The 27,304-nt window shown below is 41.5% G+C and overlaps 1 protein-coding gene and 1 long non-coding RNA gene across 4 annotated transcripts in view; one reads left to right on the plus strand and one right to left on the minus strand.

The window, feature by feature from the left end:
* The window catches only part of LOC110017710, a 33,947-nt gene extending 12,944 nt beyond the window's left edge, over window positions 1-21,003 (plus strand). Inside the window, exons 2-4 of one of the 2 annotated variants that reach the window (XR_002872969.1) lie at window positions 18,014-18,091; window positions 19,945-20,026; window positions 20,274-21,003. This is a non-coding gene — a long non-coding RNA (uncharacterized LOC110017710). Of the gene's footprint in view, window positions 1-18,013; window positions 20,027-20,273 lie in introns of both variants that reach the window. The other variant, XR_002293206.2, reaches the window with a different exon arrangement.
* Window positions 1-27,304, minus strand: part of gse1 (Gse1 coiled-coil protein) — a 167,920-nt gene that overhangs the window by 75,324 nt on the left and 65,292 nt on the right. The window lies entirely within an intron of this gene.

Raw genomic sequence — 27,304 nt, forward strand, 5'->3', positions numbered from 1 at the left:
GCGCCTGGTAGGAGGGGGCGAGAGACATATTGTGCAAGAAAGGCACAGAGCAAGAGAGAGAAATGAGTATTGCAAATGCCCATTTCCTGCCTCTTTGGGGTCATGCTTGAGCCAGGAAGTGTGGGATGGAGTGGAAGGTGAAAATAACAGAGGGATAATCTTGTCTGAGCTCCAGTGAGAGAGGGCAGGGGGGCTTGTTATGAGAAAATGAAAGGGGAAAGGTGGAGGAAAGGAGAGCCACGGGCCATTAGAGACACCTCTGCTACACATAATAGCAGGTAGAGCAGAGAAAGGTGCAAGCATCTCCATGGAGCAGAGATGAAATAGTAAGCACAGGTGATGTGAGGCATGCAAAAAAAAAAGAAAGTTGCTCAAGCATTTCTTTCGTTTAATATAACACGATAATGTTTTGAAGTAACACTCCGATCATCTTTGGATTTGTTGGAAAAGCGTTCCAGTGGTCTTTTAACTATGATTATGTCGTTTTTAGCCAAAGAACCTGTTTAGTTTTTTAGGACATTGTTCCTGAAGAACGCACTGGGTTCATTAGAAAATCACCTCTAAGTTGTGTGTGGGACTGTTGGTGTTCATTTCTCAGTATTCCTTTGTTTACACCCTCCCACCAGCTTGCAGCCCCTTACAATTCCAACATAACATTACCGGTGCAACAAAAATGGCGAGCACTACTGGAGCTATCCGGCCGTGATTTGGCTTGGTCATGAAGATGAGCAGACTTTTTTTATTATCAACATGTTTCCAGGAAGCCTACACCGCAAACTATTTGATAGTGACAATGATTCAAAAGCAGGCTTTTAGACAATCAAGGTAGATTACCAGGTTTTAAGTTGTTTTAATTTCTCTTTGATGTACACCTTTCCAAGCAGTTCTCAAAGTCAGCACAGTCAATAATTTTTGTTTCATTACAGTTAGGATCTAGAAGTAAAGACATTAATCAAAATGAATGAGTCAAAATCCCTTTGCTCCAAACTCTTGACAATAGAAAATCAAGATCATATTTTCATTTTGTTCACATGTTGGTGTAAAATGAGTAATTTCCACTAATTACACTAGTTTTTTTTTTCACTGTCATCAAAACTAACTACAATTAGGTACATACAACTCAAAAGACAAACCATTTGCATAGATATTTGCAGACTAAAAAAAATAAATAAAATTTGATCAAGGGCTGTATAACACTCAGTTGTAAGTATTTCTATATAACAGTTAACTTTTTTAGCATATTTCTGCTTTTTTGAATGCATGTGTGGTACTCCTTATTTATAGATTTTGATATCTTATAAGATTTCTTGTTAATGTAAAATACTTGCAGCATGGACACATTTAACTATTTCAAGTTATGGCTCCTTATGATGAATGTTTTGCTAATTTCAGGATACCTCTTTTTCTAGTGTATTCTTTGGGACGCCTGACAATGCTTTGTGTGGCCTCCTTCCAGGGGGATGCCTAGAGGGCCTTTTAAAAAGATGGCCAATGGTTTGAGAAGTTTAACCATGGTCTGCTCAAAGCCCAAAATGCATTAACCACTTGAAGCCTATTGATGCAAAAATACAACAAAGCACTCTGGCTCCAAAATTACCTTAATTTACCATCTACTTGACAGCAAAAACACAAGGATTTTTTTTGTTTTTTTGTTTGTTTTCCTAGCTATACATAAATGCAAGCGTCAAAGGCTTTCAAACATTTGTAGAATTAGAATTAAAGATTATTTGATGGAGCTAAAATGTTTTTATTCTGTTATTTTATAACTGCTAATGTTGTAAACATAATGGTATAACCAGTAGAAGTGGGCTAATACCTACAGTATAGTGACCTCACATGCAACTCTTTTTTTGATATAATTGTAGGACTCTGCAAAAAGGATGTTACCCAGAGAACAAGTAAAAAAGAATATGCAGATACCATTGAAAGCAACAGTAGAGGAACTGTAATAATGTGTTATATTTGGCTTCTGTCCTTTTCTCCCTCCTCTTGTGCTGCCCTCTCCAGCACAAACAGCCTAATCACAAGATGTCGGCTGGGCTACATGATCCTAGACTTTTCTCTCCCTTCTTTTCTTTTTTTACTTCTATTATCACTATTATGACTTTAAGTCCCCATCTGTATTCTCTATGGTGCTTGGTAAGCTAATTAATGGGGCAGAGACTTGTTTGTTGCACAGCTGAGACGAATCTTTCTGTGTCTCTGAGTACACGGACAACGACTTAAAAAGAGAATGTAATGCAGGAAAGAGAAGATATTTTTGTCAATAATTCTATACAGCAAGCTTTTTATGCTGTGATGAGTAGCAATATCCTGTTTTTTAATCCAAGGAAATTCTTTATCTTGGAAAAAAAATGCATGATGTTTCATCAATACACATAGGTTTCGTATTTTTGATAGCATGCCAGTCAGACCAAAAACACAACAATAGTATGTTTTTAAATTGATCTTTTATTTCTGCTGATCAAACAACAACAACAACAACAATAATATAGACACTAGCCTTTGTTTGGCATGTTTTACAATACTTTTCTGTGCCAAATATACATTTTGCATAATATCATTTGACATGGGTGTTGCCACATCATGAAGAAATATCTGTTACATGACTGTTGCATGTCAGACTGCATGAGATTAAGGAAATAAACTTTTGGACTGAGTCCATGACTGAGTGTCTGTGGCAAACCGATGCTCTAAAAATGTAATATGAGGTCAGCTTTTACCATCTGCTCCTCTGACTGAAAATCCAGCTCTTATCCTGTTTCACCACAAGGAGCAGCTCATACAAACTTCTGCACAATTATTTTTTAATTAACTGTTCAAAGGTGTAGAATTTTTCTTTGAGGAAAATTTAAATAACGATAAAAACTAGAGGTACCACAGGTTAAATGCTTTTCACTGTTGGGTCAATCCGGGGTAAAAAGGCGGATGAGAGAAACTTTAAATGCATGTTAAGAAATTGCAAAGTTACCAGCAGAAAAGGAGACAAAGGGAACCAGAGAGGCCAGGCGGAAAGCGAGTGCAGTGAAGCAGCAGTGGATCTAAAAAGCAAGGCTCTTATTAAAGAGGCTGCACTCAGTAAAATGTCACCTTATTATCAAAGCAGAAAGGAGAGCTTCACTTTCTCCCTGGCATCAGAGAAACATAATACTCACAAAATGTGTGGGTCAGTCAGAATAAAGGTATTTCTATGGCAACAATCATTTCGCCGTATAATAGTTTTCCACTGATCTTTATGTCATTTCTTAAAAGGCAGACTTACATGTTCCTATATTACAATACAGTGTATCTAGAAAAGAAATCAATATAAAGTCCTGAGGTTCACAAATGCAGTGTTTGATCAAACTATGATTAGAAATAAATAAAATGCATTGTGCAGCTCTTTGGGTTTGATGCTTCTATGTCAAATGACCTGCTGTTTTAAAAAAGATTTGGTGCCTGCTGCTTTAAATTGAGAATAAACGCTCCGTGTTCAAACGCTCTGTGTTCATTCATGTGTGTGTGTATATATATATGTACATATATATATATATATATATATATATATATATATATATATATATATATATATATATATATATATATATATATATATATATATATATATATATATAAGAACATAGCAACCTCCCTGAACAGAATCCAGTAACCATCACAGTGGCAGACATCCAAGAAAGAGTCTCAGATATGAAGAACTGGACAGCACCGGGCCCTGACATGATACATGCCTACTGGCTAAAGAAGCTTACCGCACTCCACGAGCGCCTGGCAGCACAAATGAACCAGCTGCTAAGAGATGGGACTCACCCCGAATGGCTAACAGAAGGGCGAACGATCCTGATCCAGAAGGATCCCTCAAAGGGTGCAGTCCCATCCAACTACCGGCCAATAACCTGTCTGTCCACAACATGGAAGCTCATGTCAGGCATCATTGCAACCAAGATAAATAGGCACATGGATCAATTCATGAGTAACACACAGAAGGGCATTGGTAGAGACTCCAGAGGAGCCAAACACCAACTTCTGGTCGACAGAACAGTCGCTCAAGACTGCAGGTCACGACACACCAACCTGTGCACAGCCTGGATTGATTACAAGAAGGCCTATGACTCGATGCCACACACGTGGATCACTGAATGCTTGGAGCTGTACAACATCAACAGGACTCTAAGAGCCTTCATAGGAAACTCAATGAAGCTGTGGAAAACCACCCTTGAAGCCAATGGGAAGCCACTTGCACAAGTGTCCATCAAATGTGGGATATACCAAGGTGATGCTCTGTCCCCACTGCTGTTCTGCTTAGGTCTCAACCCCCTCAGTCAAATAATCACCAAGACTGGCTATGGATACCGACTCAGAAATGGGGCCAACATCAGTCACCTCCTCTACATGGATGACATCAAGCTATATGCTAAGAGCGAGCGTGACATTGACTCTCTGATCCACACCACCAGGATCTACAGTACTGACATTGGGATGTCATTCGGGCTCGAGAAATGCAGCCGGATGGTGACAAAGAGAGGCAAGGTAGTCCACACAGGAGGAGTCTCACTCCCAAAAGGAACAATAGCAGACATCGAGGACAGTTACAAGTACCTTGGAATTCCACAGGCAAATGGCAACCTGGAGCAGGCAACAAGGAAAGCCGCAACAGCTAAATACCTCCAACGAGTAAGGCAAGTCCTGAGAAGCCAGCTCAATGGCAAAAATAAGACCCGGGCAATAAACAGCTACGCACTGCCAGTTATCAGATACCCTGCAGGAATAATAAGATGGCCAAAGGAAGAAATACAGACCACGGATGTTAAAACACGAAAGCTCCTCACCATGCATGGAGGGTTCCATCCCAAATCGAGCACCCTGAGACTGTATGCTAGCCGCAACGAAGGAGGCCGAGGACTAGTGAGCGTAGAAGCCACTATCCAGGATGAAACATCCAAGATGCATGAGTACATCAAGCTCAAGGCCCCAAATGACAGTGTGCCCAGTGAATGTCTCAGGCAATGGAGAGCAGAGGATACAGTGCTGGAGGACAGATCCCCATGGGAGGACAAACCCCTGCATGGGATGTACCACCGGACCATAACTGAAGTGGTTGATATCAAGAAGTCCTACCAATGGCTAGAAAGGGCTGGCCTACAGGACAGCACAGAAGCGCTCATCCTGGCAGCCCAGGAACAAGCCCTGAGCACCAGAGCCATAGAGGCTCAGATCTACCACACCAGAGAAGACCCAAGGTGTAGGCTGTGCAAAGAGGTGCCTGAAACAATCTAGCACATAACTGCAGGGTGTAAGATGCTGGCAGGGAAAGCATACATGGAGTGCCACAATCAAGTGGCTGGAATAATATACAGGAACATGTGTGCAGAATATGAACTGGAAACCCCAAGATCAAAATGGGAAACACCTCCGAAGGTGATAGAGGATGAGAGGGCAAAGATCCTGTGGGACTTCCAGATCCAGACTGATAGGATGGTAATGGCGAACCAACCAGACATTGTAGTGGTGGATAAAGAACAGAGGAAAGCCGTCGCGGTGGATGTGGCAGTGCCAAGCGATGGGAACATCAGGAAGAAGGAACATGAGAAACTGGAGAAATACCAGGGACTCAGAGAAGAACTGGAGAAAGCCTGGAAAGTGAAGGTGACAGTGGTGCCTGTGGTAATTGGAGCACTCGGGGCAGTAACCCCCAAGCTGGAGGAGTGGCTACAACAGATACCTGGAAAGACCTCAGACCTCTCAGTCCAGAAAAGCGCAGTGCTAGGAACAGCTAAGATACTGCGCAGGACCCTCAAGCTCCCAGGCCTCTGGTAGAGGACCCGAGCTTAGAGGAGAAACCACCCGCGGAGGGTGAGAGGGGCGTTTTTTTACAACAATCATCCTTAGAATAACTTAAACATACAAATAATCCTTTATAGCAATAACCTGGTAAAATATGATCTTAAAAGACATTTGGGTTTAGATTGATTGTTCTGCTGTGCTCTTATAAAAACATGAAGCAGACCACTTACATTCAGCAAGTATCTTTATCAATGCTTGATTTATCAACTACCTCCCACACGCATAAGCACACACATCCAACCCTAGGATAAAGGGGGAAAGTAATTTGGCCTTTTAAATTCTTGCTTTCCCCGCACATCTTCTTTTATAAATTCATTGTCATTAGCTTTGCAAAACCTTATAGTTTGAGTTCATACATTACTGGTATTACAAAAAAAAATGATTGATTTGGAATAGGCTTTTATTTTGGTATGAATTACAGCAAACATGCATCAGCCAATCAAACAATCTCTTCAATCAAAACAAGATTTGAATTTTTAAAATTACACTTGATGCAAACCTAGCCATGTTCATTTCTTTAATCCTGGTAAAAGGGAAATAGCTATATTTTCTATAGTAAGTAAGCAGGATTATTGTATTTAACGTAAAAAATAACATTCACTTACAGTAAATGCATTTCATTTACTTTTCTAATTTCATAGTCATCTTCTGCCCTTTTGTTCCTTCTTGATGTAAGACCCAAAAATGACAAAAATGAAAATGAGAAATGCTGTTTTCTTGCAGCACTCTGCTCAGTCATTCTCAGTGTGAGACACAGACCTGCACAAACTAAGGGTGATCCTGTTTGATTGAGCTTCTTGCTGTGCTGTGTTCACCCGGTCAAACCGGAAGCAGACATTAATACAAAAAACTCACCATGAAAAGTTCTGTTCACAGAATGACACCACAGCAGCTCAAGGTGGATGTATGCTTCTATTGGTGTGTTTTAGTTCATGCGTGTCTGCATGCAACCACAATTAAAAAAGTGTATGACTGCTAGGCAATTTGTATCTAATATATGCAGGATAAACTGTATTACAGCAACCTTCTTTAATGAGACGTGCTTCATAAATCCCCTATAAGCAATATGATAATTTAATAGATCATTGAGATGGATTCTCGATATTACATCATTTTGCACATAATATTTTTTTAACCACAGAAAAACTTGCCTAAATTGCCTTCATGTGCTTAATGAAACATCAGAGTAAAGCTGACAATTTGCAATGGTTCAGTGTTTCTTCAGCCATTACTGTCCTGTCTTTGTGGTTTCCTTCTCATTTGCACACAGAGTCACACAGAATTCTCTATATGAGGTGGTGTTTCTGTGAGAGCTGGGCCCAGTGAGGTTATTAACGTTTGCTCTCACAAAGCCAAGGTCTGGGCCATGAATCGCAAACTTTCTGCCTCCCCTGGCCCCAGACATTAACAGCCTGAGATAAGACTAGAAGGATTGCCTGCATTATGAGAGAAATCCTCAATGCATAACACCCCCACAACCCTTTGCTGCTGTTATCCGCACAATGCACATATGTACCAAGTTTCAGAGGAATTTTTCATGTGAGCGGCCGACGTAGGAGAAGTTGTGTGATTTATCTAAGAGAACCTCACTGGTCTGTGCAAATTTTAGATCCGGTGCAGAGATGAGAAATGAGAGTGCAGCAGGGTCCTCAGCAGAAAGAATCAGATGGGAATAAAAACTGCCATATCCATCTACTATATCAATGAAAAGCCAAAACATGTAAGTCATGGCCAGAAAAAAAAGACAGGCTTAAGAGAATCTGCAGGATTAGGATGGGGCTTAAAATGGATCTTCTTATTTGATCTGTATCAGCTATTAAAAGGCCAATCCATTTTAGATCCTTGCTTTTTGTAACATATTGAACTCCAGTAGTCAGCTGTCTTATATAAGTTAAGTTTCCCTTCATACGAAGCCAAGTGTGCTGTTGCACTGCAAATGCAAATTTGAGAAAAAGAGAAAAGTCAAATCAGCAGTTAGTCAGCATCCAGCATTGATGAAAGTTACATGGATCTGCACTGAACAGCATTTTAAACAAGATAAACACTGTAAAAGCAACGTAACATTATGCAAGGGGCCGGTGAACCACCATCCCCATACAGTGTCATCGAGCGAGCCTTGCACTCAGCCTTTGCCCCGCATTGATCTGAGGGTCAGAGGTTCTGCTCCAGTGGCAGTCTGTGGCCTCCTGCCTAGACCTCTCGGGTCAGCAGAAGTCAAAGGTCAAGCAGCAGCCTTTAAAGTCACTAGACATGTGGTCTAAAGCCATCCATTACTATCCGTCGCTATTACAACCCCCAGATAACAACAGGCTTCAACGGCATTTGACCTTTCACCCAGCTGGCATGGAACCCTTTTCATGCACCTGAACCACAAGCAAACTGAGTGAGAACCAGAGGTGGAGACCTCAACTGTTTTCACAATTTGTGGAACATTAAGGTGAAGAGGGAGATAAATAAAAACATGGATACAAAATTTGACAAAGGTTACAGCAAAATACAATGCTCACATGCATGAATCTGGGCTGCATACAGGCTTTCTTTTGTAAGTTTGTTGTAGTTTGGAGGCCGAGACATTAACAGAAAATGAGGTCCCTCCCTTGATTGTTCATACTGATTACATCTTGATGCTCCTGGTGCCTGTGTGTAGCCACAGAGGAGTACTCATTTTTTTGCAGTGGTAGATTACCACTCTCTCAGTCCTCAGATGATTTGAAGCCCTTTACTTGTCATGTGTGAGACTGATTATGGTCATATGAGACAGGGGTGCCATCTAAGAAAAAAAATGAAGCACATGGATGAACCCCTATCTATGCTGCACAAGTGCACACACTCTTCCTTTCTCAGATGATCTTGATCATCAGTGCCAAGCTCCTTCATTATTTAGTCAGAACCACTCTTTGCAGTACCTAAATTATTGAGCAAGTCTGTGTTCACACAATCCTTTGATGAAAGCTGGTACAAGGGTTTTTGGAACCAATATATCCCACATACTTCATCAACAGATGTGCTGTAAAAAAGAACTGAGGAGTAGCGTGTTTCCTTCTGTCTCTGCTATTGATATTCTGCGGTTTTGACGGGCTGTGGCAAACATATAGTCAAAAGGACACACACACAAATTTAGGATGCAGATGGATAGGCAGACAGACAGATGGACTGGTAGAAAGACAGACAGATTTTCACTGGCACTTGGACGCAGCAGCGTGCAGACCAGGCCATGACTGTGCCATAGTTTGATTGTCTTTGCAGGAGTCGGACAGACCAGCTAGTTCCATGCACTTCCTGACCTCACCCCCAACTGGGTTTTACCTCCCCTCTCAACCCAACACACCCGGCGCATAAAATACAGAAGACACACATTCACACACCCGAACCCCCTGCTGACAGGGGAGGCCTTCCCTGCAGAACCTGGTGACTCTTCCAGAGACCGGACAGGTGGTAGCATCAGAGTGAGCACAAGCACGCCTGACTACTGCCAAGGCTTTTGAGCCAGTTGGCACACAGTTAACAGGCGACTCCCTCAATGTAAGAGCTCAGTGCACACATAAAGATAACAGGCCTTCAGATGCGCTTGTTTTATGCTCCCGAGAGGACCTTCCACTGCAACATTCCCAACCTAATCAAAACATCAATAACTGCGCCTAAACCACTTATGTCGAGAAGTGACTTTTTTTTGTTAAAACTCATCAAAATAAAAGTTGTATTCATGTTTTTGGTAAAAAAAAACAGACAAAAAACGTGTAAATTCATAAATCAATAAAATGTTAGAAATAATTTTTGTTTTGCATGTGTAATCTTGAGGCTTTAGGTCCAGCTGCACATAGTGATGGGGAAACCCCCTCACACATTGCACTGGGAGCGGGTCTGCTGATCACCATATGTCAAATAACAGAGAGACTCAGTTCTCCTGTACCCAACACCCACACACTGTTATCTCAGTGATTTAAGATAGATTTTCTTTTGTCTAATAAATAACTTTCTTAGTTTGTATGTGGTTCTGCTCCTCTGAACATGTCAAAACCATTGACCATTGTGAGAGAACTGGACCGAGTGAGTGTGATGCCTCCTTATCCTGCTCTTAGGAGAGCTTGCTATGGCAAATAGCTTACTTCCGGTTTCAATGAAATGAAATCAATTTAGTCGCAATTTATTTTTACGATACAGACGTCACTATGTCTGAGCCAGGCGACGTCAGTAAGCAGTAATTGGTTCGAGTCAGACACAGTCAACGTATGGATTAAAACCCGCAGCTGTTACAAAACATTTTCACCGCGAGAAATGCCAAATTGTAAATCTTCCACTGCTCACTTCAAACAGATAAATGCACTTTTCCTCTCCTCCCTCTGGAGACTTTATAGTTTGATGGAATTTGTCTGGTGTTAGAGAAAAGCACAAGCCCCACAATACCACTCCTCAGCAATGACAAATCTAATGGGACATCTACAGGTTTTCTGAGATGGAGCTGCTTTATTAATCCAAATGGTTACTGACGTATCACTGTAACGTAAAGAGCCTGGCATGTTCAGTAAAGTGGGGCAGCAACAATGGTTTTTATAAAGATAACTGAAAACTGGAAGAGAGAAGAGGCGCAGGAATCTTTGCAAAGTGGAAAACAGTTCTGACTTTATCATTAAAACAACAAACAGCATTAATTACTTTTTTTTATTACCTTTACGTTCGAAAAATCCAATATTTCCTTTTCCCCAAGTTTAAGTACTCAAGGAGCATCTAAAAGCTAATCAGCTGAAACGAACATTAAGATTTTTAGCCTGCACACACACATTCAGCAATAAATACGTCGCTGTGTGGGGAACGGGAGGACAACAGTTACAAAACAAACACCACTTAATGGCTGCTTTTCTCTCTTCTTTCAGTAAGGAGTCTGCTTTAGGCAGAGCTCTGTAAGACACCCCCTTTCTTCCCTTCTCCTCCTAACAGCTAAAACCTCCCCAAACACACACACACACACACACACACACACACTGCCTCCTTATCCAGCTCTTAGGAGAGCTCCTGTCCCAGGCTAGCAGAATTATAGCCGACCTTTAACCCTTGTCTCTAATTACAGCACCGTGGCCATAGTTCAAGTACCTTGTCGCCCGGCCCAAGACCACAAAAGGTAGACAAATGTGCACACACAAAGAGAAAAAAATTCACATCTCAGACCTGCATTCCAAAGTGCATCTGCAAAGACAGACAGATGCAAACACTTTGAGAAAGCACTCCCTTATATTTGTGCAGCTTATGGCTCAGATAACCTCTCTGCCTTATGCACTCCTATATGCTCAGAGCCACCTGGGCTCTGACCCCAACTGGAATGGAGAACTGTGTTCAGTGTTATAGCTGGGGAAATACAAATTCCTTTGATAGCCACTTCTAGTGAAACCAGAAGCCTTTCATGAAATGATAAGTCATTCTGGGATACACCCCATCCAACCTGTTCTTTAAAGGCACAGACGACAATAATGTTCATGGCAACACCAGAGGAGGTAAGAGATGAACTATCGACAATAACATGCAGAAAAAAAGAGACTTTTTTTTCTCTAACTTCTTGCACTTTGCTAAAAAGGTTCCTGTCAAAATTAGCAAGGTTGTGATAAACTTGTGAATGACTCAATTTTTCAGTTGCCAATTTATGCCACAAAAGACTAATCAAACCACACCAATGATCTGTCAAAGCGTCAGCCAAAGCTGCTGTCAGAACAGCTGTAGTTTCAGATCTTTTGAAGGTTTAAGCTTTAAAAAGCCATTCCTCAAAGGTTATGCAAGAATCTGACCTTTGACCCTTCTCTACATGCAGAGGGCAACTACAGGCATCCAACACCATGGCCAGAGTCTAGGGGTCAAAGAGGAAAACGGAAAATAATGGGAACAAAGCTCGGAAAGCCTGCTGTCTGAGCATCATGTCTTTCTACGTCTTTATTAGTCCAAGTGTCTGTCAGGCTGATGCGAAATATTTAGGGGGCGTCTTGGCCCGGAGAATGTGTTTTTGTGTTAGCAGACATGCTGTCACAGTGTAACAGGTGGAACATACATCTTTTGTAGAACTGTGGGGAAAAAAAGACAAAAAGAGCAAAGAGGTGAATAGATGCTGCTGCCTGTTTTACAGAGACACAGAATAAAGTAGGAAGTTGGTAGTTGAGAGGGGCGTTTGTAGTACTAAATACCCCAAAATGAGAATAATTATGACTAAATAAAATCACAACAATAATTCGGTTAAAGCCAACAAAAAATCAAAAACATGAAATGGGGCTGTGATTGAAATTTTTTGTGCCAAACCACACAAACACAGCAAAACCTGAATCTTAAGTAATAAAAAAAAACCGTTTCAAGACAATAAGACAAAATTTGTCTTATTTTCTGTCTTGGAAGAAAAATAATAAGAAGAAAGTTTTTCAATGGCAAAAAAATCTTAGTTTGACGAAACATGCCTTAGTGACTACATTTTTTTTTTCAAATAAGAATTCTTGGTAAGACCATTTTTCTCAGTCCATTGGCAGATTTTGTTTGCTTATTTAAATAAAATATGCCAATGGCCAGAGAATATTTTTAATATTTTCTAAGGGCCCTGTTTTTACAGTGTGGAAGTGGAGTTATTTTTCCAATTAAGGCTTATTTGAGTGTTTTTATCTTATAACCCGGAAGGGCAGCTTCATGAGCGAGTGAGAAACTGCCACAGAAAATACAAACGTGTGGTAACAGAGCTTACAGAAGAAAGCCAAAAAAGACTCAACATCCAAAAAAAGAAGAACTCAAAAATACTATCAGAGAAAGATGATGGAGTCAGAATTTGTCTGAAAGCCATCTTTTTCATAACCAGGTATGAATGTTACATACTCACTCACTCTTACCGTGCGTCTGTCTCCTCCACATTCTGACCACCATGTTAAGATGGGAATTCTTTGCAACACTCATGCAGCTCTGTGTGTGTGTGACAGACACAGCATCAATTATGTATGCCGCACATACTCCACCTCTTTACATGGGTCAGTGCCACATGCAGGCTCGGACAGCTCCTGCAGCCATGTGCACACACAGACACACAAAAGCGAAGTAGGAAATGCATGCAAAAGGTTTTGTGGCCTACACACCTACGCCTTTAGGCAAATACTGAAACAAACTCACCAAATCTCCATCAACTCACACCTATCTTGATTACAGATACGGAGCTTCCCTCAAAGACTGCATCTAAGGACGGTGCTAACTTGATTTTCCTTATTTTCATTTTTACATGTAGACAGAATGGACCGTTGGAGTGCGTGATATGAAAATAGACAGGTTAGAACGGCGAGTGAAGTCATGCTTGCAAAGAAAAATAAATTATTGCTAACTGACTCATCCTTACAGACTACAAGGAAATAAAAGACTGGATAAAGAGAGAGAGAAAAAATCCCCAGGACTCATTTTTCTATTACAACGACTCCACCCATCCTCGCTTTTCACGCACGGCTCCTTCTGGTTCCAATAACCAAGTTTATTGCGCTCACCCTCCTCCATTTTATCTTTGTTTGAACATATCTTTCCTCCCTGACCCTATATCCTGTGCTATTCATATTCTGACTAATCTTCGCAAATGCATGTTGTGCTGCTGTTCTCCACATCTCCCTGTGGTCTCTCCTTCTCTCCATTTGACCTAACCTCCCCGTGATTCTGAATGTCCTCTTTCTCCTCTCTGTTCTGCTGATGGCAGAGCCAAGAGAAACACACTGTGTATATGTGTGTGGGGTTTGTAGTGTGTGTGGCTCTGCAGTTCTGACCCTCTAATCAGTGTGAGGAGAAACAGAGAAGGACTTGTGCTGCCCGGCAGGGTCAGAGGGCGTGTGGAGTCAGCCATCACCCTCTTACACTGAGACACACATTTCCTGGGCTTCATGCCCAGTCAGGCATCTGCCTCTGAACAGACAATCTTGTGTACAATAACTCAGCAAGAAATGCACACAAACACACATACACACACACGTGGTAGACAGGAAACCAAGCCACTCTATCTGTGCACTGTTTGACTGCTGCAGACCCCTGTTCTCCTTATCAGCTGTGTCTCATCTATCACAGTCTTACAGACACACTTTCGCTCTCTACACACTCCAACGTACACACAGGAGGCCATGTCAGTTTGTGTTGACAAGGCTCCAGTTTCTCAGTTGAGTGATTTGGTGAACAGGGTAAAGATGCTTTGTAAATAACATCCAGGAAGACCCATCCACTTGTGAAGAAATAATCAGATTTTCAAGTGCAATAAATACACATCCCGACACACAGACCTCTCCACCCCGTCCAGCCAAATCCTTTAAAATATATGTGAATTTTGTTTGATGTTTAAAGACCCACTCCAATGGAAATTGTGTTTTCTTTTTAACATGTTCTGTAGCAATTTTTCTGATGATGTAGGACATATATAAAGAAAAAAAAAAACACTGCACTTTTGCCGCTCTGCAGAAAATGCCCTAAAAAAACGATTTTTTTTTTCTTCTTATTTTGGCAAAACACGACATGATCATAATTGAGGACCACTGGTAACACTTTTAAAAAAGATCAAAAGATGATTGGATTGGGCCTTTAAAGTATTTTGGATATTATAATTTCAATTTCCCAAAAAAATTTGTGTTTTCCAGATTTTTGCAAGGAACTCAAAATCAGTGTGTTACACCAAGGATGTTTTGGCTCCTTATAATGAGCAGACACCAGAAAAATGATGCTAGTTTGGTTGTCTCAGTTTTCCTTATTGTCGTCAACATCCCAATGCTTGCATTTCACCTCACTCATATGCTCTTGCTGGAAATACAGATGATGCCTTTGATCCCTGTTTGATCCTCTTATCTCTACTTTCCTCTGCTCTACACAACTGTTCTCCTCCTCCCCTCATCGACACCCCCCTTCTCTAAAAATCATTCTTTTCTGCTCAGCATGGCGGTCCCACACTGTTCCCTACAGACCAGAAGAAAGGCCAGCTTAACATTGTAGCAGCTTGGCAACCAGACACTAAAAGAGGGGGGTGTAAAAAGGAAAAAAAAGCCTTGTGTTTTCCCTTGAGCCTCCTCTTCCCTCCAACTCTGACCCCTCGTTTTTCTACCCTCTCTCTGTCTCTGTGATTCTCTCCTTTAAGCTGGCTGATGGTGGTGGGGTCGGGGACCCTGGCTGAGAGGGACTCATTACAGCCTCCCTTCATTTCCATTCTGAGTGAGGCCTGTAGAGAGAGTGTGCACCAGGGCACCGATGTGCACTCGCACCGGGAACAGGGGGAACACATTGAGCAAGACACCACTTATGAAGAGTGACGGCCAACAGAAACGGCTCTAATACCCCCACAGAGGAATACGAAGGGGGGGGGGGGGGGGTAGGGAGAGAAGGAGGCTAGTAAGCTAAACACAGAGGAAAGGCAGAAGAGGGAAAGATGCTCAGGCGAGAAGGAGCAAAGACAAAAAGGAGTGGAACAAGGCAGAGAGCAGGGCAGGCTGTGTGGCTGACACAACAAGACAGCTTATTTAATATACATGAGCTGGATCCCAGTGCAATCGAGTGCTACAACGAAAAGCTTATGTAGATGAGAGCCGACCTAATGACTAAATGGAGTGGATATAGAAAAAAAAAGAGAGGAAAAAGAGATTAAAGAAGAAATGGAAGGCGGAGGCGAGGGAACACTGTTTAAGTGTCTGTGATGGAGTGTAAATAGGGGAGTTTCTCTTTGCTGTGTGCAGAAGGACTTTGTTAAACACAGCAAGGCAGAGAAATAAAAAAAAAGAAAAAGCTTTGTCTATCATGCAGCTGCAAAGGTTAACATCACACAATCATGAGCACACTGAGAGTGCAGCTTGAAGGGCCTGGTGCAACCTCATCAGCAAAGGAAATGTTTATAGGCAAATAGTATTCTGGACGTGCACCTACTAAAAAACACAGCATTTCACTTCTACTTGTGTGAGACGTTCAGTCATGCATACTTGGAGAGACAAAGTTCAAAATATTTTAGAAATATTTTGTTTTTGTTTTTTAACCATTTGTGGTATAATTCTACGTTCACATCAGGCTCGGGTTCAAGCGGCCACTTTCAAAGAAACGTCTATGTAAATGCGCTTCTATGCAAAAGGTTATGGCTTGTGGCAGTCTTTATTCACTAATGGATGTATTTCTTTAACTTGTAGGGAAAAATCATGACAGTCTATTGAGTTATAGGATGAGAAAATGTTTGGAAGTTTTTCGTGGAGTTTTCGACAGCTTTGTAATGTAGCTGTACAATAAAAGGAATTCCAGTTTGTTGTCGACTCTTGTGAAATGTCACAGTTTTGGGGTTTTGTTTTGTCCAATGATGTTTTTCTTATTGCTTTAAGTGTCTTTGGTGAAATTGTCATGTGCTGTTTTTTTATGTTACATTGTCACGTTTTGCCGAAATTGTGTCTTTTCTCTCCAGTGATTTTTCTGATTTCCAAAGATGAAAAGCACCAGCCCCTAATCGGAACCTTAACCAGACAAAACAAACGCTGTTGCTCTGTTGATTGCTGATTCAGCACCAATCAACAAACACGAGTTATAGAGCAGAGTTTTTATGTTACTAAGTTTTATTAGAGATGCAGGGATGAAGAGAAGTAGTCTTTGGACGAGGAGGCGGCTAAAAAAACAGGCAACCGAGAGCTTTTTTTAATGATGTGTTTGCAGGAGATGGGTCTGGGCTTTTGGAGGAAGAAAGCGTTTTACCTGGAACAGAGGATTATCAGACAGCTCCCTGTGGCATGCTAGAAGCTGCGAGGGCCTGGGAGGGCTGGGCTTTAAATCAGTTTAGGCAACAGTCACACCTCTTAGTGTCTCTCAGCATCACTGTCTCTTCTTTTCCAGACCAACTCTCACATACTCTTCATCAACCCCCATAATATTGGCTCCCTTTCGCTTCTTTCTTGTGAAAGGTTTCAGGCAAAGTTAGCTTTGCAAACTTAATCAAACAAACCTTATTTCAAATTAAATATTTTTCCCTCTGCAGATCATCCTTCCTTGATTTTGCAAATTTACTTTAAACAGATTATTCAAATTTGCATCTAGAAATATCCCAGTTGTAGCTAAGCAGCAGAATGTAGGTTTTAGGAAAGTGAAATGAGGTTTGATGTGGCTGCAAAATTGCCTTAAAGAAAATAGGGAAAGAAAACTGAATATGAGCAACATATAATTGACTTCTATGAGAAAAGGGAAAACCTAGGCAGGACTGTGATGCTTTATATATTTTCCTAAGTTCTAACAGGAAATGCAAACATCCATCCATTTACACATGTTTCATCCCCCTATCAGGGGGTGGAGCCTATCCCAACTGTAATGATGGATCATATACTGGACAGATTTTAAATCAATTATAGGATCATACAGAAAAAAAGCAAAAAAAAACAATTTATGTTGACATCTGGAAATCTTAAATAACTATCTGATAATTTGAGGTACTAAATAATTGTGTATGTTTTTGCTGTGTAGCAGGAAACCAAAGTAAAAAACAACACAAGACATTTTATAGAAAAAAAGGCTGAATCCAGGCATTGTGGTGTCAGTGAAGGATTTTTCCTAATGACACTTTTCCCGCACAGTATGCCAAGAAACTACACAATAATCGAAAGCTGTAATGATATAAGAAAAGAGAGATGGAAGCCAACACATGAGTGAACACCTCACTCCACAATGGGGTCGTTCCTGGCAGCATAAAATCAGCGTGTGTCTGCAAGCATGCATGCATCACAACTTTTTCTGTTTCTGCGTGATAGTGTTTGCACTTGTCACTTCTTACCATTTAAAGAACGTGGGTTCTTTATTATGTGTGTGTCTCCGTTTGTGCTAGAAAACTCATGCTGCTGATTTGAATTGGCGTATGTCTGTATCTCAGTGGGAGTGGGAGTAAAAGTGTCTGTGCCACACTGAGTTTAATTAGCCTGTGTGGCGCTCGCCGGGCTGCGGTCAGACAGGGCTGCGGAGCAGTGAATGAGAGCAGGTGGCCTCTGCCACTTAGGGGAATCAGAGCCCAGCCTTCGGAGTCCACCACCTCCACCTGCCTGTTCAGCCTTTCCTTGACTTAAAAGCCTGGGCCATAGGATTAACTAATTGCTAAATGTGTTCTCTTCTAGCTGGTTGGTCTTTTCACCCTGCAATGTGAAATATGAAGAGACTTTTAAAGTGGTTTAAACGGGCATTTGCTGCTTTCCTGCCTCAACAGGGATCCTGGTGGAAGAGCGGGTCAAGAGCTGGCAGCAATATTATGGCGAAAAAACAGAAGATGATCGAAGGACTCATGGTGGGCAGTGCCAGGTGGCAGCAGGGGCATGTTTCGGCCACCTGTCCTGGGGAATATGTACACGTCTTGCTCCTCCTGCTCTCCCAGTGTGGGATGACACCAACTCCCTGTCTGCATGGTTGGCTCATTGTCTGTCCATCTCATCGCTTGTTGGCTTGCAAGGCTACCGCTCAGTCACTCTCTTCAGTCATCAGCCTGTCTGTTAGCTTTCAAGCTTGCTAATTCCACCTGTATTTCTCCTCAATATTCGACTCATTCGTTACATTGCCATTATCCTCAGACCTGATTCTCGTGTTATTCTTCCTAGAAATTCTCTAGAACCCCGTGGACACAATCCTGGTGGCTTTGGGTATGCAAAAAGCAACCAGTCATTTCAATTATGGTAAAGACACGTTTCCACACACATTCCCAGAAAGACAAATGTTGCATGGAAAGCGCATTAGAAAACATCACCTCCCATACAAAATTGAGAAAAATTATATTTGGAGTTTCAAGCAGGAAAGTCGAACTTTAAACAAGTCTTCATCATATGAACTGTCTCAACTCGGACAAGTGGTACAATTTTATGTGATCAGATTGTAAAACCTTTTCTAAGATGTTACTGAAGTCTGCATTTCCGGACGCCTAGCTTTTCAACAGGAAGAACCGAGGACAGAAGGTCTGGTAACATAGCCTCCAACCGCAGCTCTAATTTGGTCCAGCAAGTACAGCATGGTGTTCGAAAATGTACAAAGACACAGAGGAGAGGGTTCGGATGCAGAAATGGGCACAAACAACCAGTCAAGTGCATTCATACACACACTGGTGCACACGCGCATGGAGGACAGCAGAAACTCCTCCTGCCAGCCCTGCACCATCTGTCTCTCTGTCTGTGCTTCACAGCCATGCCCAAACAGGGCCCCAGCAGAGCCAGTGTGAAATTAGCTGCCTTTGTGGGGCTTTGTCTGCTAGTGCATGTGTGTTTGGGTCTATCAGAACGCTTGGTTTAAATGTGTATTTTAAAAGCATATTTGCAGGCAGGCTGTCAAGAGGTAACCCACGTTGGTATGCTGGTGCGTGCATACTTGTGTAGGTAAAACGAGTAAATCTGTGATCGAGTCGAGCTATTTCCCCTGACCTATGACCTCTGCACAACCACAGCCTTTATACACTCCTTCTACACTAATATGCAAGCATGGTGTGTATGTGTTTACTTGCTTTTGTCTGAATGGTTAGCCCCTGCAAGCCTATTTGGTCCTGGTTGGCCATATCTTGCTCCCAGGGTGCTCTTTGATATCCACTCAGCACTCTGACCTTTCGTGAACTTTGGCTAGACCTCCTGACCCTAGGCTTTTGGGAGCTCTGTCCTCCTCCTCTCTTCCTGCTAATACGTAATAAATCTTGTCTGCCTTGACACCACCCCACACACACACACCCATACGCAGTTATAAATGATCCAGCCAACACATCATCACCTTGCACCCCTAACATTAATGAGTGTAGAGGTTAAAGGTGGTTGACATTCCTCTCACGCTCCTGTCTGAACACCATGCACCATCCTGACCCCCCTCCCATCCCCCTGCTTGCATCACATACGCCGTAACAAAAGACTTGTGTTCTCCCATGTGCCTTCTGTAAAGTGAAAGCTCCAGACGCACAAGTAATGGCATCAGGTAAACACACAAAAAAAGACAATTTTGATGTTGCAAAAAAATAAGAGACCACTGTAAAACATACTCAAAGTTTCAGGAAAAAAAGTCTGATTTAGTGTGTGGTCCAAGGCATTCATGGGACAGTCTGGGCTACTGCTATCCAGAATGATGAAGAATGCTGCGCCTTGTGACAGATAATCATTCTGTTCTTCTCTACTGCAGAGTCTTGGCTAAGAGACAAACCGTCTGGCAAAAAGACAGTGTTACGATGCAGAGCTCAATCAAACTGTCTTTCTACCCAAAGGTAAACACACACACACACACAGGCACGCACACTCACATACACAAACAAATGAAACAACCTAGAGCTAGCAGAGCCTAACCCAGATTGATAACACTAAACAAATCAGTCTGTCGATTCCCCTGACTGCTTACAGGAACAGCAGCTTTATCAACAGTGACATTTAGATTGTTGCATACTTTACTTAGCTAATTAATTTAGAAGTGGTTTAATTCAAATGCCATTAACATTGTACACTGCTTTATTTCAGTCATTACTCCTTCATAGATGAGCAGTAATGTCAGCAGTCATGACAAAAGCAGGGATCCCTCTGCTCCACTGTGAGAAGAGCCCTCTGCTGGACAGAAGAAGCATGGCACCCTTGGAGCCCTACCGCTGTGTTCGCAGCATTAGAAACTGAAAACGCAGCAAAGCTTTGCTCTACAACATCCTGTCTCCCTCTCACACCACAAAAGAGGAACAACACCAAGGCTATGTTTGTGGTTTCACCTCAGTCTGGTATTAAGTTACAAATGGTGAACGAGACTGGTCCAAAAATGGTAATAGGCCAGGGGAAATCTGCTGTTAATTTTTTTAACTTAGTATTTTCATTTGTTCCTCTGTTGATTGATGTCTCCTCCCCACCTCTGTGACCTGCAGCGATTGTCCCCCTTTAAGGCTTCACAGCCCTCTGACATCAGTGTGTGTGTGTACTTGTGAGTTTGTGAATGTGTGAAATGGAAGGCCAGTCACAGTCGTCTGATCCGGGGCCAAGCTAAAGGGATTAGGTTGGCCTGGACTGAGAGGGGAAGGGGCCCACCATCTCTGTTACTTGAGGATCAAAATGACACTGTTGGTGCCCTAAGAACTGCAACTGACTCCCTATCAGATCCACAGGTGGGAGTATGGGAGGAACAACCATGTAGATAGATTCCACTTTGAGTTGATCAGAAATACAATAAAAAAGTTTTTTTTGTTTGAAGTCCCACTCTTTTAAAGCATTCCCAGTGGTCTTTTATTTAAGATTATGCCGTTTTTAGGCAAAATCCAAAATTCTGTGTCATTCTCTTGCGAGGGACCTGGCAACAGACATCATTGGTAATGAGCATTGGTCGGAAGTGGCAATAATACAACTTACTCTAACAGTAACCCTAACCTTAACTCTAAAAGTGTTTAGAACTGTAAAAAATACTTTTATTGAAGCTTTAAACAGGAATAAATATAACAGTATCACAACAATATTACCAGTTAAAATAAAGTTTTTTTTCGAGTGACATGAAGGGAACGGTTGAGGACTTCCAGTTCTGACTGCTGATGTGTGCAGTCAGGTTTTTTGTTGCATTTTTTTGGACATAGTTTCTGCAGAGTGGCTGGAGGTCATAAAAAATGTCACTGATTTGTAGGCAGGACTGTAAGCCTGCCTTTATTTCTCATGGTTTCTTTGTAAACAGTCTCTCCCGGTAGCTTACAGCGCCTCACAACCGCAACGTAACATTACCGGTGCAGCAAAAATGGCAAACAATTTTGGAGCTATCCAGCCGGACAGCTTTGAACCAGATGTCAGCTCAGACGAGTCCATTTGTCTGCAAGTGGCTGCATCAGAATGGAAACTTGTCGCACGCCAACTGTAGCAGTTGTAGCTGTAAGTAGCCGCTGTAAGCTTTTCCAAATGGTATTTTTTCGTCTGCTCCTGATTCACAATAATTTGAAAAAAGAAATACTCAGAAATATAGTTTTAATCTTATTTTTCTTGATAAATGTCCTTCGTCATGAGAAAAATAGCATCGGAATATGTTAAAAACAACAAAACAGGATTTTCATTGAGGTGGGTCTTATCTTTTTCTTTTTCTGTGCCCGGTCTCCTTAAAATAATCTAAGTCTCTTTTCACCTCAGGAACTTCCAGTGTCTGAGAGTGAAAGAGTTCACTGAAGAAAGTTGTTTAACAGAGGTGAATTTGAGTTATTGTCTCTGGTTTTGTTTTCAGCTACAGAAGAGTTAAGACATCCAGAACTCACAGTGGACGAAGCTGATGTTCTTGACAAGCTGAAACCAAATCAGACCACTTCATACCAGTTTACATGTGGCTCTAATGACAGCTGCCTAAATCACATTGGGTTAATGAATTTAGGGAGTCTCTAATCAAATCTGTGTGATCTGGCAACAAGACTGACATCCGGGCGTATGCGTCAGTGTGTGCTCAGATAAAATGAGTAAAGAAACTCACATGGAAGCACAACTAGATTCAGATGGCACGATTCGGAGGAAAAGGAAGGTACAAGTAAGGTGAGAACAAAAAACCTCATAGTTTTTATAGGAGTTCAACATAAAAAGAGATAAAGAGAAATTAATGGGTCTTGAATGCAAACATTTGGATAGCATCTGGTAGTTAAGTGAGTACGGTTCCACAGTGACCCTATTTAGCACTCTCCATGTCTTACATATTAATGCAATACTCATTACCACCCAGTTTGCATAATCGTGCACACGTGCTCTTCTGACGTTTTCTTAGGTTTAAGCTACTGGTAAATATGGGAGAGCTGTTTGGGACCAGAGAAGACTGACTGATGTGATTAGGCACACATACACAATGAACCATTAACCAGCACTTTAGCTTTTTTAAAAAAAAAAAAATACAACATCAAAAGCAGAAACACACAGAGTCACAGAAATACAATTCAGCCCTCCACTGACTGCTGTGATTAATAAAGGTCAATTAGCAATTATGATTTCCATATTTAATCAGTCCCCCATGGTGTTGCTCTGCAGCCTGAGCTTTGAGAACTGCCTCTGCGTTTCTGTATTTCTGACAGGCATTTTCCTCTTATGCTTTATGTCATGCTCTTTTGCTACTTCAGTCGTTAACATCTCAGCATGCCCCTCCACTGCTGCCCCATCTTTTGCCCGTTTCTTTCGCTCAGGCTCTTGTACGCCATTCTCACTCTTCTCCCTCCATCCAACCTCCCTTCGCCTTACTCTCTGTTCCCTCTTTTGCTCTTTTTGATGAATGCATCCCCTCATTAGTCTTGATGTTTTTTCCTCTTGCTGTGTTCTTCTACAGGCCTTCAAATCTCTTTCTAATTGCAATTAATCACTGAGAGAAACAGATGCTGAGAACAAAGGCAGCCCATGGGAGCGTGATTTAGTACATGTGCCTACTTGGGTGCGTATCAGTGTGCACATGTGTCTGTCAACAAATATGTACAAGAGGTGGAGGGCTGATGAAGCTGTAAGTCAGTGTGCCACCCAACTTTAGATTAATTATGACACAAAACATAAAGGTTTGCCTGTAGGACAGTGCAAGGTGCCAGATTACAATCTATTATAAAGAAGTAAAACAAGCAGTGTTTTTGTTTTTCATTTTTATTTTTTTCTTCCTAGACTAACTGATATATACTTAAGTCAGCCATTCCTTAAACCAGCCCTTTACATCAAAGCAGAAGTCTGTGTTGTCTGACAAAAACATTATTAATTTTCCTTCTAAAGTCAGAGAGAAATTGCATCATTATTGTACAGTGCAGCGTGTTTACCAGCAGTGAAAATCACACCATCGCCACGCTCCACATGAGAATTCTATAAGAAGCATAATGATGTGCAATAGGCTGATCTTGTTTTACAAAGAGTCTTTATTTCCCTTATGATCAGCTTTTGTCACAAATGACCAGAACTCCTCCAATGGTACTGTTGGGGGCTTACTATAGAAATTTTACATTAAATCTGCGTGTTCTCATCACTTATTGTAACAAAAATGATTCCATTAGGAGGGCTAAGATTTATTTAGGGATTTTTTTAAGGGGAATCCTTAGTCAGACTTGTTTTTTTCATGTTTATGTCACTATATGCATTCATTACAGTCATCCTCCCATTGACTTCCACTTCTAAAAAAGCACACCTTTAGGAATTGCTAAGGTATCCCACCTCCCCATCAGCAAATCTGAAATACAAAAATCCCTGCAAAGAAGTCAAAGATACAGCAGACATATTATGGAGAACATATATTAAAGTTGGGAGATCTGCTTTGGATTTCATCTCCATCTTTGAAAGATAAAACACAGCTTATTCACCAGAAAAAGCCTTAAAGACCCACTCCAATGACAATCATGTTTTTGGTGTTTTTGACATGTTCTTGTGGCATTTTTCATGATGGAGGACATATATAAAGAAAATTAAGCTTTAAATTGTGTTTCTGAGCATTTCTTTATTCAAATTGTTGTAAATTAGGAGCAAACGTAAAAAAGCCGTTGGAAAAAGCTGGTAGTGTGATGTAGGTTGTACAATCGACAAACCACATGCTACAAGTTCCACTCCATTCCAGTGAATTTACTTCTAGACAAATAGATTCATTTATGTCTTTGTATTCCTCGTCTGAGGTGGCCTCTGGCTCAAAACTGCACAACTGCATAACTCCAATATTGCTCACCACTTTTATTGCAATGTTAGGTTGGGATTGTAAGGGGATGTAAGCTAGCAAAAGAGAGTGTAAACAGAAGGAGATGGGAAATAGGGGCAGGCTTACTCTGCTTCAACAGTGCCGCCCACAACTCAGAGATTTATTATGAACTCCTGCCGTTCTGCAGAACCTATGTGACTATGTGAAAACGACACAGGTTTTTTAAATTTGGGCTAGAAACAGCATAATTATAATTAAAATAACACTGGGAACACTTTTAGAACAGCTCAAAAGATGATCGGAGTGGAACTTTAAGCCTAACAGTCCCACTGTAGTGCAGTGTGATTAACGTGTCTACATTTTATCTTATAACTTTATAAAGTGATGTACCGTGTCAAAAAACTAAAACAAACTTAGTAAAAGATAATTAGATGCTCCTGTTTCCCCCAATAGGCTGCTATGGATAGAACATAAATGGTAAATGGTGTATACTTACATAGCACTTTACTACCTTCCAAATCACTTTACACTCATAGTCCCATTCTCCTATACACACACTGGTACCAACCTAGAATCATCAGGAGCAATGTGGGGTTCAGTGTCTTGCCCAAGGAGACTTTATCACATGGACAGGCAGGGCAGGAACTGAACCTTCGATCAGGGGTCAACTACTCACTGCATCACGGCCACCCAGAGGTGCAGTAGGTGGAGCATATACAAGATCTATTGGGAATAATGTAAAGGTCCAACCAGCTGGTGCATTTAAGAGTAGAAGCAATTACCTAATCTGTTCTCAGATAGTTTTCCTGGTGATGATAAAAATAATTCTGAATTTTAACAAAGATGTCTAAGGATAAAGAAAAATTTCACATTACCGGGTGGAATTTTTGGGTCTTTATTTTTTGGATGGGGCTTGTTCTGTCACCTCAAGAAAGATTAATTTGCCTCGGGGTGAGCATCCAAGAGGCAAAGTGCCCCCAGCAACAGTTCGTGAGGAAAACGTAATTGTGGTAGTTCGTGTAAGAATTGTTTGTTGATTTCTGTCCCTCTTCACTCCACATCTTCCCCTCAACATGTACTCCGCTTTTAGTCATCACTTTATCTCTGCTTGCTGTTCTGCGTTGGGAATCCACACAACATTTCAGAAAACACAAGAGCTTGTACGAATAAACAAAAGCAATGTTTATAGCCGTTCAGCTGAATCAGAGGAACCAGAGGTTTAGTGTGCGTTCAGAATATATGGGTCTGTATATATTTTTGTCTGTGTGTGTGTGCTTGTGTGTGTGTGTGTGTGTGTGTGTGTGTGTGTGTGTGTGTGTGTGTGTGTGTGTGTGTGTGTGTGTGCAAGGTGGTATTATCCATCACAGCTATCAACATCACTTATCACCCACAAGGAGGCAGAGAAAAAAGGCTCCAGGAAAACAGAGGCACTCGAAACAAAATGGAGAAGAAATGAAAAGAAACAACTAGTCATCTATTTCTCTGGGCACACACAAGCTGTGATCCAAGCACACACACAGACACACACACAGACACACATGCCTAAGAAGCATATACTCAAACAACACTACTCAAAACAGGAATAAGCACTGAAAAAAACCATCAAATAATCAGTGGGAGGCGGTGCAGGCTCTGCTGTGTTTTAACACAAGCCTATTATGTTCCAAATCCACTCCAGGATGTAGTAAAGTGTCCAACACAATAGACTTTAGCTCCACAGCAGATAACAGACTACTGCTTCTTTTCTGCAACAGCTAGGAGAGGATCATTCTAAGTAGCTTTGAGCCTCTGCCTATAGTCTATCAAAGGCAGAATAATGAAATCAAGCTCATCTGATATGTTTCCACAGATTAACCCAATGCTGTAACCCCATATCCCTGGACGAGCACCGTCAGCTCCTATGTGCAAGATGGTTAGGACAGTAGAAAAAAAAGAGGAAGTCAAAGAATGTCGCAAATAAAGAAAAAAACTAAGGGGAGTAGAAAAGAATGTAGCACCTCGTAAAACAGAGAAAATTGGAAGCAGGTGTTGTGTTAATGCTCTCAGAGGTGTGGGCCTGCTACTATGTAACCCTTTACTCTCGAGCTTCTTATTTTCTCTCAGAGGGTCACAAATATTAACCTGATTTTGCAACAATGGGGCTTATTTTGCCCAAAGGGATTATCAGAAAGAATAATACAAAGTGTCATGACAAATATTCCAATGTGCTGGTTTATCTGGAATAATCTTTGCGTAAATGTAAGCTAAGTGTCTCTGTGACAGCGACAGCACAGAATACCCCTCCGCCAGTGTTCTGCAGCATCGACTGCCACTGTTTTTATAGCCCAAAGCCTCCTGAGCAGTTCATTTCTGGTAAAAGCACTGAGGAAGGAGATCTTTATTGAATGCCTGGGAAAGGTCTGTTAATTTGTTATTTCTCTGAAAATTCTACAAAAAAAGACAAAGCGATCTTCCCCCAGAACAACACTGACCCCCTACTTCTCCCCCACACATCGTCTCTTGACAATTCCTTTCCCATGGGTTCCACTGAGATTGTCTTCATTTTTTTCTATCTCGTCCTGTGAGTGTATTGCTTGGTATGCTACAATTGGGGCGCTTAACCCACTATGCTAGGTAACACTCTCCAGAATGCTCGCTCCCTTCCTGGGATAAATTATTAACTTCCTTCACATCCTACCATTTATCATTGAGCCCCATCGTGCAGAACGGGAGAACCATTGCTCATATCCATGGCAACAAGGGCCCATTTGTGCAGCAGTTGGATGCTGCTGCTGATGAGGGTAGATATGAGGAAGACGAGCAAGCACAAATAATACCTTTCATTATGCTGTCTTTTGTTAGCATCTGAACCGACTTTGTGCTCTTCATTTTTCTTACTTCTACGCAGTTGTTTTTCTTTTGTGCAATTTTTTTG

Source organism: Oryzias latipes, chromosome 3 (genome assembly GCF_002234675.1).
Source record: "Oryzias latipes chromosome 3, ASM223467v1".
Classification (NCBI taxonomy): domain Eukaryota; kingdom Metazoa; phylum Chordata; class Actinopteri; order Beloniformes; family Adrianichthyidae; genus Oryzias; species Oryzias latipes.